The following is an 11,890-nucleotide window of genomic DNA, read 5'->3' on the forward strand; positions in this document are numbered from 1 at the left end:
CTGACCCTGGGAACTTGGCATTTACATGGGAGATGTACTGGTCAGCCAAACAGACCACCTGGACATTCATCGAATGATAATTTTTTCTGTTTCGGTACACCTGCTCATCGTCTTTTGGGGGTACCAAAGCCACATGGGTCCCATCAATGGCACCAATGATGTTGGGGATATGTCCAAGGGCATAGAAATCACCCTTCACTGTAGGCAAGTCACCCTCCTCGGGGAAAATGATGTAGCTCCACATGAGTTTCATCAGGGCAGACAACACTCTGCTCAAAATCTTAGAAAACATAGGCTGAGACATTCCAGATGACATGGCCACTGTGGTCTGGAATGACCCACTGGCCAAAAAATGGAGGACTGACAAAACCTGCACCAGAGGGGGAATCCCTGTGGGTTGGCGGATGGGGGACATCAGGGCTGGCTCCAGCTGGGCACACAGTTCATGGATAGTGGCACGGTCAAGTCTGTATCGAAGTATTATATGGCGTTCTTCCATTGTCGACAGGTCCACCAGCGGTCGGTACACGCGAGGATTCCTCCTTCTCATCGCAAGTCCCAGCGGACGGTGCCTAGGAAGGACAACATGGAGCACAGAGTCAGCCAAACCACAGGTACGTACAGACAGCTTGCACAGTTAAAGAATGGCAATGGGTTGAAAGGCGTGTATGTGTGGCAATGCAAGGCCTAGGCCTGTGTGTCGCAGTCAAAATTAAGCCATGTGGGCCCTTGAAATGGCGGCTGCCTGACCTGTGAAGTGGGACAATGGGATGTGAGGTCAATGCGCTGGCGGGGCACACCGTGGCGGTAGGCGGTCGCAGACCGCGGCGCAAAGCCGCATTGGTTAACATTGAAGCCTATGGGTTTCAGGAGCCAATAACGAAGTGCGCCGGCGGTCGCGGTACGCACCGCCGCGGTACGCACCGCCGCGGACGTGACCGCCATTTTCTATCTGCTTAATCACTCGAGACCTGATCATCCACAGGAGAGGACCTATACTGCAAGTGCTGCTGTGACCTCGGTCTGGAAGATACAATGGCTGCTGCGACTGGGGAAAGGGCCCCTGCCTTCACGTCTGAAGAGTTGGAGAAGCTCGTGGATGGGGTCCTCCCCCAGTATGCGCTACTCTACGGTCCTCCAGACCAACAAGTGAGTACACCGGGTGCACATGGAATGGGCTATGCCTGTGTGGATTGGGGTGGATGTAAGTTGGTGGGGTGGGGGGCGAATGAGGAGTGCAACGCCCGACAGATGAGAGCATGTGCCATATGGCAAAGTGGGTGGGGGGGGGCAATTACATCTAACATGCAGGTCATTGATGATTTACTCCTTTCCACCCTGTACATGTCTAATAGGTCAGCGCCCATCAGAAGATCGAGATTTGGCGTGCCATCGCCAAGGAAGTCCGGACCTTGGGGGTCCACAACAGACGGGGCACCCACTGCCGCAAGAGGTGGGAGGACATCTGCCGCGGAACAAGGAAGACCGCAGAAACACTGCTGGGGATGGCCTCCCAACCTAGGAGGGGTGCCAGTCGCACCATGACCCCCCTGATGTCCCGGATCCTGGCGGTGGCCTACCCTGAATTGGATGGGCGCTTTAAGACATCACAGCAGACACAAGGGGGTGAGTATCAGCACATTCTCCTATCTTTCTGCGCAGTGGAGGCATCTGGGTGGGGGAGGAGGGCTGTGGGTGACATTAGGCCAGGGCGCTTTCTGTAGTGTAGTCCTCTCCCTTAGGCATGGCCCTGTGCCCCCGGCCCCCACCTCGGTAGGGTGACAAGTACAGCCATTGAAGGTCCAGCATCTCCCATGTGCGCGTTTGACGTCTCTTGGCCTGTTGTCTTAGTCAGTAGTACTGAGTAGTGTACCCCGAATGCGCGGCTTAGTGCATTAGGCACCTGTGTCTGTCCTCTCCGCCAACGGTGTTGACATTGCATGCACTCAACCTGGTCTTCTTTTTTCTCCCCCCACCCTTTCTCTTCATCTTCTTGTGCATGTGTGCATTAGCATCATCAGGCGGAGGAGATATGGCATCGGAGCACGAGGGAGCTGCAGGACACAAGGCCCCGGTGGGCCCAGGAACAGACACCGAGGGCACCAGTGATCCGGAGGGCGAGGGGAGCACCACGACGGGGACCGCTGGTGAGAGCAGCGAAAGCGACATGTCCTCGGATGGGAGCACCCTAGGGGTGGCGGCAACATCCGTGCCCCCCGCCTCTACAGGTACAGCCACCACCCAGCGCACCAGCCCCGCCCTCCCAGCAGCCCCTCAGTCTTCGCTCCGTGCCGGTTCGCCCAGGAAGGCGCGCGTCTCCTTCGCCCCAGGCACCTCAGCCCCTGCCCCTGTTGCCCCTGCTGCCCTCAGTGCGGAGCTCATTGACCTGGTAAGGACGCTCATTGTTGGGCAGACGACCCTTTTGAATGCCATCCAGGGTGTGCAAAGGGAGGTGCAACAGAGCAATGCGTACCTGGAGGGCATTCATTCGGGTCAGGCTGCCCATCAACGAGCGTTCACTGCTCTGGCCTCAGCACTGACGGCAGCCATTGTCCCTGTTTCCAGCCTCCCTCTTCTGACTGCCTCCAGCCTGTCTCTGTCTCCTGTTCCTCAGCCTATCCCATCCACACCATCAGACCAGCCTGCACACACCTCAACACCCAAGAGCAGCTCATCCAAACACAAGCACCACAGATCCCGCAAACACTCACCCGAGCAACACCCAGATGCAGACATGCCAACAGCCACTGCCACCCCTGTGTCCCCCTCCTCCTCGTCTCCCTCCTCCCTCCCTGTGACGTCTACACTCACACCTGCATGCACCCCAACATCAGCCAGTGCTTCCATCACCACCTCACCCTCCAGTACAGTCCACACTCGTGCAGTCACCACCCCCACTGCCATGTACACGTCCCCTGTGTCCTCTCCCACTGTGTCTGTCACCCCCTCTTCCACGACACACAAACGCAGGCAGCCACCCACCCAACAGCCATCCACCTCACGACAGCCTACAGCACCAGCACCTTCACCCAATGACAGCACACCTGACTCTCCTACAACCACATCCTCTACCTCCACTTCCATCTCCACTTCTCCTACCCTTTACCTTGGCCCAAAAAAACTTTTCCTGGCTAACCTTAACCTCTTTCCCCCGATGACCTCCCCCATCCATCTTCAAAGAGTCCCAAGAGCACCGCAGCCTCCACCAGCCCAGCTTCGGGTGTCACTGTTGTGCCTGGGTTCTGGAGCCCACCCTTTGCCAGCAGTGACACATCGATCAGCAGCAAGGACACGTCCAGCCCCCCCCCCCCGGCAAGAGGACCCGCAAAAACAAGGACCGCCGTGCGAGGACCGACAGGGCTGCCCCCAAGGAGCAATGTGCGCCCACTTCACCACCCACACCATCTGGGGGAGGCAAGGGCCGAGAGCCCCATCAAAGGAGCGGAAGGGCAGCAGGAGCGCGGATAATGTGGACCCCACATGCCACATCCCAGCTGGGAAGGAGGACACTAAGGAGGCCAGGAGTCCGTCCCCGAAGGGTCCAGATACGTCACGGTCCGAGGGCGACTGAGCAGGGAGTCGAGGCCAGGTCTGGCTCCCTTGACCTGCTGGATGAGCACCGCTGAACAGGGCCCGCGGTGCAGAAGAGCACCGCTGAACAGGGCCCGCGGTGCAGAAGAGCACCGCTGAACAGGGCCCCGCCGTGGAGAAGAGCACCGCTGAACAGGGCCCACAGTGGAGAAGAGCACCGCTGAACAGGGCCCGCGGTGCAGAAGAGCACCGCTGAACAGGGCCCCGCCGTGGAGAAGAGCACCGCTGAACAGGGCCCGCCATGGAGAAGAGCACCGCTGAACAGGGCCCCGCCGTCTCAAGCACCGCTCCGCTGGGCACCGCCGTCTCAAGCACCGCTCCGCTGGGCCCTTCTTCTCAAGCACCGCTCCGCTGGGCCCCGCCGTCTCAAGCACCGCTCCGCTGGGCCCTTCTTCTCAAGCACCGCTCCGCTGGGCCCTTCCTCTCAAGCACCGCTCCGCTGGGCCCCGCCGTCTCAAGCACTGCTCCGCTGGGCCCTTCTTCTCAAGCACCGCTCCGCTGGGCCCCGCCGTCTCAAGCACCGCTCCGCTGGGCCCTTCTTCTCAAGCACCGCTCCGCTGGGCCCTTCCTCTCAAGCACCGCTCCGCTGGGCCCCGCCGTCTCAAGCACCGCTCCGCTGGGCCCTTCTTCTCAAGCACCGCTCTGCTGGGCCCCGCCGTCTCAAGCACCGCTCCGCTGGGCCCTTCTTCTCAAGCACCGCTCCGCTGGGCCCCGCCGTCTCAAGCACCGCTCCGCTGGGCCCTTCTTCTCAAGCACCGCTCCGCTGGGCCCTTCCTCTCAAGCACCGCTCCGCTGGGCCCCGCCGTCTCAAGCACCGCTCCGCTGGGCCCTTCTTCTCAAGCACCGCTCCGCTGGGCCCTTCTTCTCAAGCACCGCTCCGCTGGGCCCTTCCTCTCAAGCACCGCTCCACTGGGCCCCGCCGTCTCAAGCACCGCTCCGCTGGGCCCTTCCTCTCAAGCACCGGTCCGCTGGGCCCCGCCATCTCAAGCACCGCTCCGCTGGGCCCTTCTTCTCAAGCACCGCTCCGCTGGGCCCTTCCTCTCAAGCACCGCTACGCTGGGCCCCGCCGTCTCAAGCACCGCTCCGCTGGGCCCTTCCTCTCAAGCACCGCTCCGCTGGGCCCCGCCGTCTCAAGCACCGCTCCGCTGGGCCCTTCTTCTCAAGCACCGCTCCGCTGGGCCCCGCCGTCTCAAGCACCGCTCCGCTGGGCCCTTCTTCTCAAGCACCGCTCCGCTGGGCCCTTCTTCTCAAGCACCGCTCCGCTGGGCCCTTCCTCTCAAGCACCGCTCCGCTGGGCCCCGCCGTCTCAAGCACCGCTCCGCTGGGCCCTTCTTCTCAAGCACCGCTCCGCTGGGCCCCGCCGTCTCAAGCACCGCTCCGCTGGGCCCTTCTTCTCAAGCACTGCTCCGCTGGGCCCCGCCGTCTCAAGCACCGCTCCGCTGGGCCCTTCTTCTCAAGCACCGCTCCGCTGGGCCCTTCTTCTCAAGCACCGCTCCGCTGGGCCCTTCTTCTCAAGCACCGCTCCGCTGGGCCCTTCCTCTCAAGCACCGCTCCGCTGGGCCCCGCCGTCTCAAGCACCGCTCCGCTGGGCCCTTCCTCTCAAGCACCGGTCCGCTGGGCCCCGCCGTCTCAAGCACCGCTCCGCTGGGCCCTTCTTCTCAAGCACCGCTCCGCTGGGCCCTTCCTCTCAAGCACCGCTACGCTGGGCCCCGCCGTCTCAAGCACCGCTCCGCTGGGCCCTTCCTCTCAAGCACCGCTCCGCTGGGCCCCGCCGTCTCAAGCACCGCTCCGCTGGGCCCTTCTTCTCAAGCACCGCTCCGCTGGGCCCCGCCGTCTCAAGCACCGCTCCGCTGGGCCCTTCTTCTCAAGCACCGCTCCGCTGGGCCCTTCTTCTCAAGCACCGCTCCGCTGGGCCCTTCCTCTCAAGCACCGCTCCGCTGGGCCCCGCCGTCGCAAGCACCGTTTATGGTTCACTGTGCCCACCATGCCTCCTCCTTGACCAGTGGAGACTGTCATCCACCTGATGGACTGTGGCTTTGCACTCCCCAGGATGGTCCAGTGGGCAGCCCACCCACTGTAGAGACATTGAGAGACTGTGGCTTTGCACTCCCCAGGATGGTCCAGTGGGCAGCCCACCCACTGTAGAGACATTGAAAGACTGTGGCTTTGCACTCCCCAGGATGGTCCAGTGGGCAATCCACCCACTGCAGAGACTTGAGAGACTGTGGCTTTGCACTCCCCAGGATGGTCCAGTGGGCAGCCCACCCACTGTAGAGACATTGAGAGACTGTGGCTTTGCACTCCCCAGGATGGTCCAGTGGGCAGCCCACCCACTGTAGAGACATTGAGAGACTGTGGCTTTGCACTCCCCAGGATGGTCCCGTGGGCATGGTGGCTCCTCGTGGATCTGGCGTCGTGGACTCATGTGGCTGTGGTGCCCCCCCCTTCCCTTCCCCCTGAGGTGCCTGTAGTTTTTACATCTGATGCCCCTGCAGTGTTCTCTCCAAAGGACTCAGGTCTCCTGTGTGGGCTTTGCCCTTATTTCTCAAGACTTTGGCCCACGGACATGCTGAAATCGTAGGTTGTGCAGGACTTGGTACTTCAGTTATACACTGATGTGTGTGTCATTAGTTTTGTTGTGGATATCTTTCATGGTTGTACGCTAATTTTCTGGAGCTTTTTGGTACATAAATATTTATTCAAAATATGATTATGTCCTAGCATTTTTCAGGGGTGTTTGGGTGGTGTCACTGTGACTTGGTGCGCTGCATTGGTGAGTACATAGTTGGGGGGGGTCGCATATGTGTGTGCCCGTAACCTTTCATCCTCCCCCTCCCGTGTGTCGTAGGTGCAGTACTCACCGTTGCCGTCTGCGCCGGACTTCGTACTCGTGGTAGATGAGAAGGTAGACGAGAGCAGGTAAGATGTTTAATTCGTGTTCCATGCTGTCCTCCTTCCTCCTGGAGTGCGTAGTGGTGAGCGTTTTCCCGTCCGTAGTCTGTTTCCGCCGTGTTTTTATCGCGGTGCTCCCGCCCCGGAAAAGGTGGCGGATTGGTGAGTTGGAATAGTGTGGGCGGTACATTGTCTGCCGCCTGTCTGTTGGCGGTGACCGCCGCGCTGTTTGTTTGTACCGCCGTGGCGGTCGGAGTGTTAAGGTGGCTGTCTGTGTTGGCGGTTCCCGCCAGGGTCAGAATCCCATATTTTTTACCGCCAGCCTGTTGGCGGGTTGGCCGCCGCTTTAACACCGACCGCCAGGGTTAGAATCACCCCCTATGTGTTCCTGTTATTTTTCCTTTGGACTCTTCAGCAGCTTGCTGCCTAAGGCCTTCAAGAGAGGGACAGGTTTCTTGCCCCTTACACAACTGCTCCCTTGAGGGTCCCCATGGGCGTAGGAGCTCAACCTGATAAGTTTCTAACTCCATGGGCTCAGTTCCCTCAGAGGGCAGAACTTCTTCCTGGGAAGAGAGGTTCTCTTTTTCTTGTTGTGTTGAAACTGGTTCCCCATTTTTCTTTCCTTTTCTCTTGGAGGGTTGGGCCTTTTTTCCTGGCTCCAACACCACTTTTTCACCCTGAGCCTTGCACTGTGCCCTTGTCTTGACACACACCAGTTCAGGGATACCCAGCATGGCTGCATGGGTTTTGAGTTCTACCTCAGCCCATGCTGAGGACTCCAGGTCATTTCCAAGCAAACAATCTACAGGGATATTTGAGGAGACCACCACCTGTTTCAGGCCATTGACCCCTCCCCACTCTAAAGTTACCATAGCCATGGGATGTACTTTAGTCTGATTGTCAGCGTTGGTGACTGGATAAGTTTGTCCAGCCAGGTATTGACCAGGGGAAACCAGCTTCGCTGTCACCATGGTGACACTGGCACCTGTATCCCTCAGGCCTTCTATACTTGTCCCATCAATTAAGAGTTGCTGCCTGTATTTTTGCATATTAGGGGGCTAGGCAGCCAGTGTGGCTAAATCCACCCCACCCTCAGAGACTAGTGTAGCTTCAGTGTGGACCCTGATTTGCTCTGGGCACACTGTTGATCCTACTTGGAGACTGGCCATTCCAGTGTTAGCTGGAGTAGAGTTAGAAGTGGAACCTTTCTTGGGACAGGCCTTGTCTCCAGTTTGGTGTCCTTGCTGATTACAGCTGCAACACCAGGCCTTTTTGGGATCAAAGGTTTTACCCTTGTACCCAAAATCGGATTGTGAAGAGGCTCTGGACCCTCCCTCCTGAGCAGGTTTTTGGGGCCCTATAGAAGACTCTTTACTTTTCCCTTTGAATGTCTCAACACTCTTCCCCTGGGGAGTCTTTGTGACCCCTTTCTTTTGGTCACCCCATGTGGAAGTCTTGGTCACCCTAGTCTTGACCCAATGGTCGGCCTTCTTTCCCAATTCTTGGGGAGAAAGTGGTCCTAGGTCTACCAGATGCTGATGCAGTTTATCATTGAAACAATTACTTAACAGGTGTTCTTTCACAATTAAATTGTACAGCCCATCATAATCATTTACACCACTGCCTTGAATCCAACCATCCAGTGTTTTCACTGAGTAGTCTACAAAATCAACCCAGGTCTGGCTCGAGGATTTTTGAGCCCCCCTGAACCTAATTCTATACTCCTTAGTGGAGAATCCAAAGCCCTCAATCAGGGTAGCCTTCATGAGGTCATAGGATTCTGCATCTTTTCCAGAGAGTGTGAGGAGTCTATCCCTACACTTTCCAGTGAACATTTCCCAAAGGAGAGCACCCCAGTGAGATCTGTTTACTTTTCTGGTTGCACAAGCCCTCTCAAAAGCTGTGAACCATTTGGCGATGTCATCACCATCTTCATATTTAGTTACAATCCCTTTTGTGATTTTCAACATGTCAGGAGAATCTCTGACCCCATTTATGTTGCTGCCACCATTGATGGGACCAAAACCCATCTCTTGTCTTTCCCTTTCCATGGCTAGGAGCTGTCTCTCTAAAGCAAATCTTTTGACCATCCTGGCTAACAGGAGGTCATCTTCATTGAGGCTGCCCTCAATGCTTCCAGAGTTGCTGGACTCTCCTGTGAGAGAAGCAGCATCTCTGACTATCACTTGTGGAGACAGGGTTTGAGGGACCCTGTTCTCCCTAACTAGGAGTGGGGGTAGGAAATCCTCCACTTCACTAGCTTCCTCCTCTGGGAAGGTATCCTCAGAGGGGTTGTTCTTAGCAAACTCTGCCAAAAGCCCCTGGAGCTGTACTTTGGTAAGGTTTGAACCAGTTTTAATCTTTATGGTTTTGCAGAGAGACCTTAAATCTGACATCCTAAGATGCAGGTAAGGGGTGACGTTGAGTTCCATCACAATCTCTTCTGCATTAGACATTATGGGGGTCATTATGACCCTGGCGGAAGGCAGAGAAGCGGCGGTAAGACCGCCAACAGGCTGGCGGTCTTTTTTTTGTATTGTGACCATGGCGGTTACCGCCATGGTCATCCGCCGCTTCTCCGTTCCGCCCGCCAGGGCGGAGACGACCACCGGGCTGGAGACCTGGGTCTCCAGCCCGGCGGCCTTCACTATACCGCCGGCGGTATTTTGACCCGGCTTACCGTCGTGGATTTCCTGCGGTTGGAACCGCCATGAAATCCATGGCGGTAAGCACTATCAGTGCCAGGGAATTCCTTCCCTGGCACTGATAGGGGTCTCCCCTACCCCCACCCCCACCCCAACTCCCTCCACCACCCCTGCCACCCCCCAAAGGTGGCAGGACACCCCTCCCCACCCCGACCACCAACATAACATCATTCATACACACACGACACGCACGCAGGCACCACCAACACAGATACACGCACACACACTGACATAAATGCCAACATCCACACACACAGTCAGACATGCACACCCACATTCAAACATACACGCACACATCCATACAGACATACCTACAGACATACACGTACTCATTCCCAAACACACAACACCCCCCAAGCATACACGCACTCACACACCCCTCTACATACACACACGCACACCCCCATGCACGCACTCAACACACAACACCCCCCCACCCCACTCCCCTCACGGATGATCGACTTACCTGGTCCGACGATCCTCCGGGAGGGGACGGGAGCCATGGGGGCAGCTCCGCCGACACCACACCGTCAACAGAACACCGCCACGACGAATCACAGGATGTGATCCGCTGGTCGGTGTTCTGTTGGCGTGGCGGTGGAGGTGGAGCAACCTTCACTTCCCCGCCTCCCGCCAGTATGGCTGTTGGCGGCTCTCCGTCCGAAAAAGGACGGAGAGCTGCCAACGGTCATAATAGGCCGAGCGGCAAACCGCCACCACTGGCGGTCTTCCACACGGTGGTCCCTCGGCGGTCTTGGAAAAAGACCGCCGAGGTCAAAATGACCCCCTATGTTTCTAAAAGTTGGAATACTTTTTAAGAATCTAAAACTATCTCTAGAACTTAATTCAAACTTTTACAAAACTTTTAAACTCTAAAAGAAATGCTAACAGGGACTAACACAAGGCCCTAGCAGGACTTTTAAAAATTTAGAAAAATAGCTCAAATTTCAAAAATCAGTTTCTAATGACAATTTTTGGAATTTAGTTGTGTGATCAGGTATTGGCTGAGTAGTCCAGCAAATGCAAAGTCTTGTACCCCACCAATGTAGGAAGTTGGCTCTGTATGTACTATTTCAAAGTAAGAAATAGCATGCACAGAGTCCAAGGGTTCCCCTTAGAGGTAAGATAGTGGCAAAAAGAGATAATTCTAATGCTCTATTTTGTGGTAGTGTAGTCCAGCAGTAGGCTTATCAGAGGGTAGTGTTAAGCATTTGTTGTACACACAGGCAATAAATGAGGAACACACACTCAAAGACAGTTCCATGCCAATAGGTTTTTATATAGAAAAATAACTTTTCTTAGTTTATTTTAAGAACCACAGGTTCAAGATTTACAAACAATACTTTAAATGAAAGGTATTTCACTTAGGAACTTTAGGAACTTTGATTTAGCAAAATAGCATATACAGTTTTCACACAAATGGCAATAAGCTATTTTAAAACTGGACACTGCAATTTTCAACAGTTCCTGGGGGAGGTAAGTGTTTGTTAGTTTTGCAGGTAAGTAAACCACCTACAGGGTTCAAAGTTGGGTCCAAGGTAGCCCACCGTTGGGGGTTCAGGGCAACTCCAAAGTTACCACACCAGCAGCTCAGGGATGGTCAGGTGCAGAGGTCAAAGTGGTGCCCAAAACGCATAGACTTCAATGGAGAAGGGGGTGCCCCGGTTCCAGTCTGCCAGCAGGTAAGTACCCGCGTCTTCGGAGGGCAGACCAGGGGGGTTTTGTAGGGCACCGGGGGGGACACAAGTCAACACAAAAAGTACACCGTCAGTGGCACGGGGGCGGCCGGGTGCAGTGTGCAAACAGGCGTCGGGTTCGCAATAGGTTTCAAAGGGAGACCAAGGGGTCTCTTCAGCGATGCAGGCAGGCAAGGGGGGGGCTCCTCGGGGTAGCAACCCCCTGGGCAAGGGAGAGGGCCACCTGGGGGTCGCTCCTGCACTGGAGGTCGGATCCTTCAGGTCCTGGGGGCTGCGGGTGCAGTGTCCTTACCAGGCGTCGGGTCTTTGAAGCAGGCAGTCGCGGTCAGGGGGAGCCTCGGGATTCCCTCTGCAGGCATCGCTGTGGGGGCTCAACTCTGGCTACTCACGGGCTCGCAGTCGCCGGGGAGTCCTCCCTGTAGTGTTTGTTCTCCACAAGTCGAGCCGGGGGCGTCGGGTGCAGAGTGCAAAGTCTCACGCTTCCGGCGGGAAACGTGTGTTGTTTCAAAAGTTGCTTCTTTGTTGCAAAGTTGCAGTCTTTGTGGAACAGAGCTGCTGTCCTCTGGAGTTCTTGGTCCTTTTAGATGCAGGGTAGTCCTCTGAGGCTTCAGAGGTTGCTGGACCCTGTGGAACGAGTCGCTGGAGCAGTTCTTTAGAAGTGGGGAGACAGGCCGGTAGAGCTGGGGCCAAAGCAGTTGGTGTCTCCGTCTTCTCTGCAGGTTTTTCAGCTCAGCAGTCCTTCTTCATCTTAGGTTGCAGGAATCTATCTTGCTGTGTTCTGGGAGCCCCTAAATACTCGATTTAGGGGTGTGTTTAGGTCTGGGGGGTTAGTAGCCAATGGCTACTAGCCCTGAGGGTGGCTACACCCTCTTTGTGCCTCTTCCCTGAGGGGAGGGGGGCACATCCCTAATCCTATTGGGGGAATACTCCATCTGCAAGATGGAGGATTTCTAAAAGTCAGAGTCACCTCAGCTCAGGACACCTTAGGGGCTATCCTGACTGGCC

This window comes from Pleurodeles waltl, chromosome 3_1 (genome assembly GCF_031143425.1).
Source record: "Pleurodeles waltl isolate 20211129_DDA chromosome 3_1, aPleWal1.hap1.20221129, whole genome shotgun sequence".
Classification (NCBI taxonomy): domain Eukaryota; kingdom Metazoa; phylum Chordata; class Amphibia; order Caudata; family Salamandridae; genus Pleurodeles; species Pleurodeles waltl.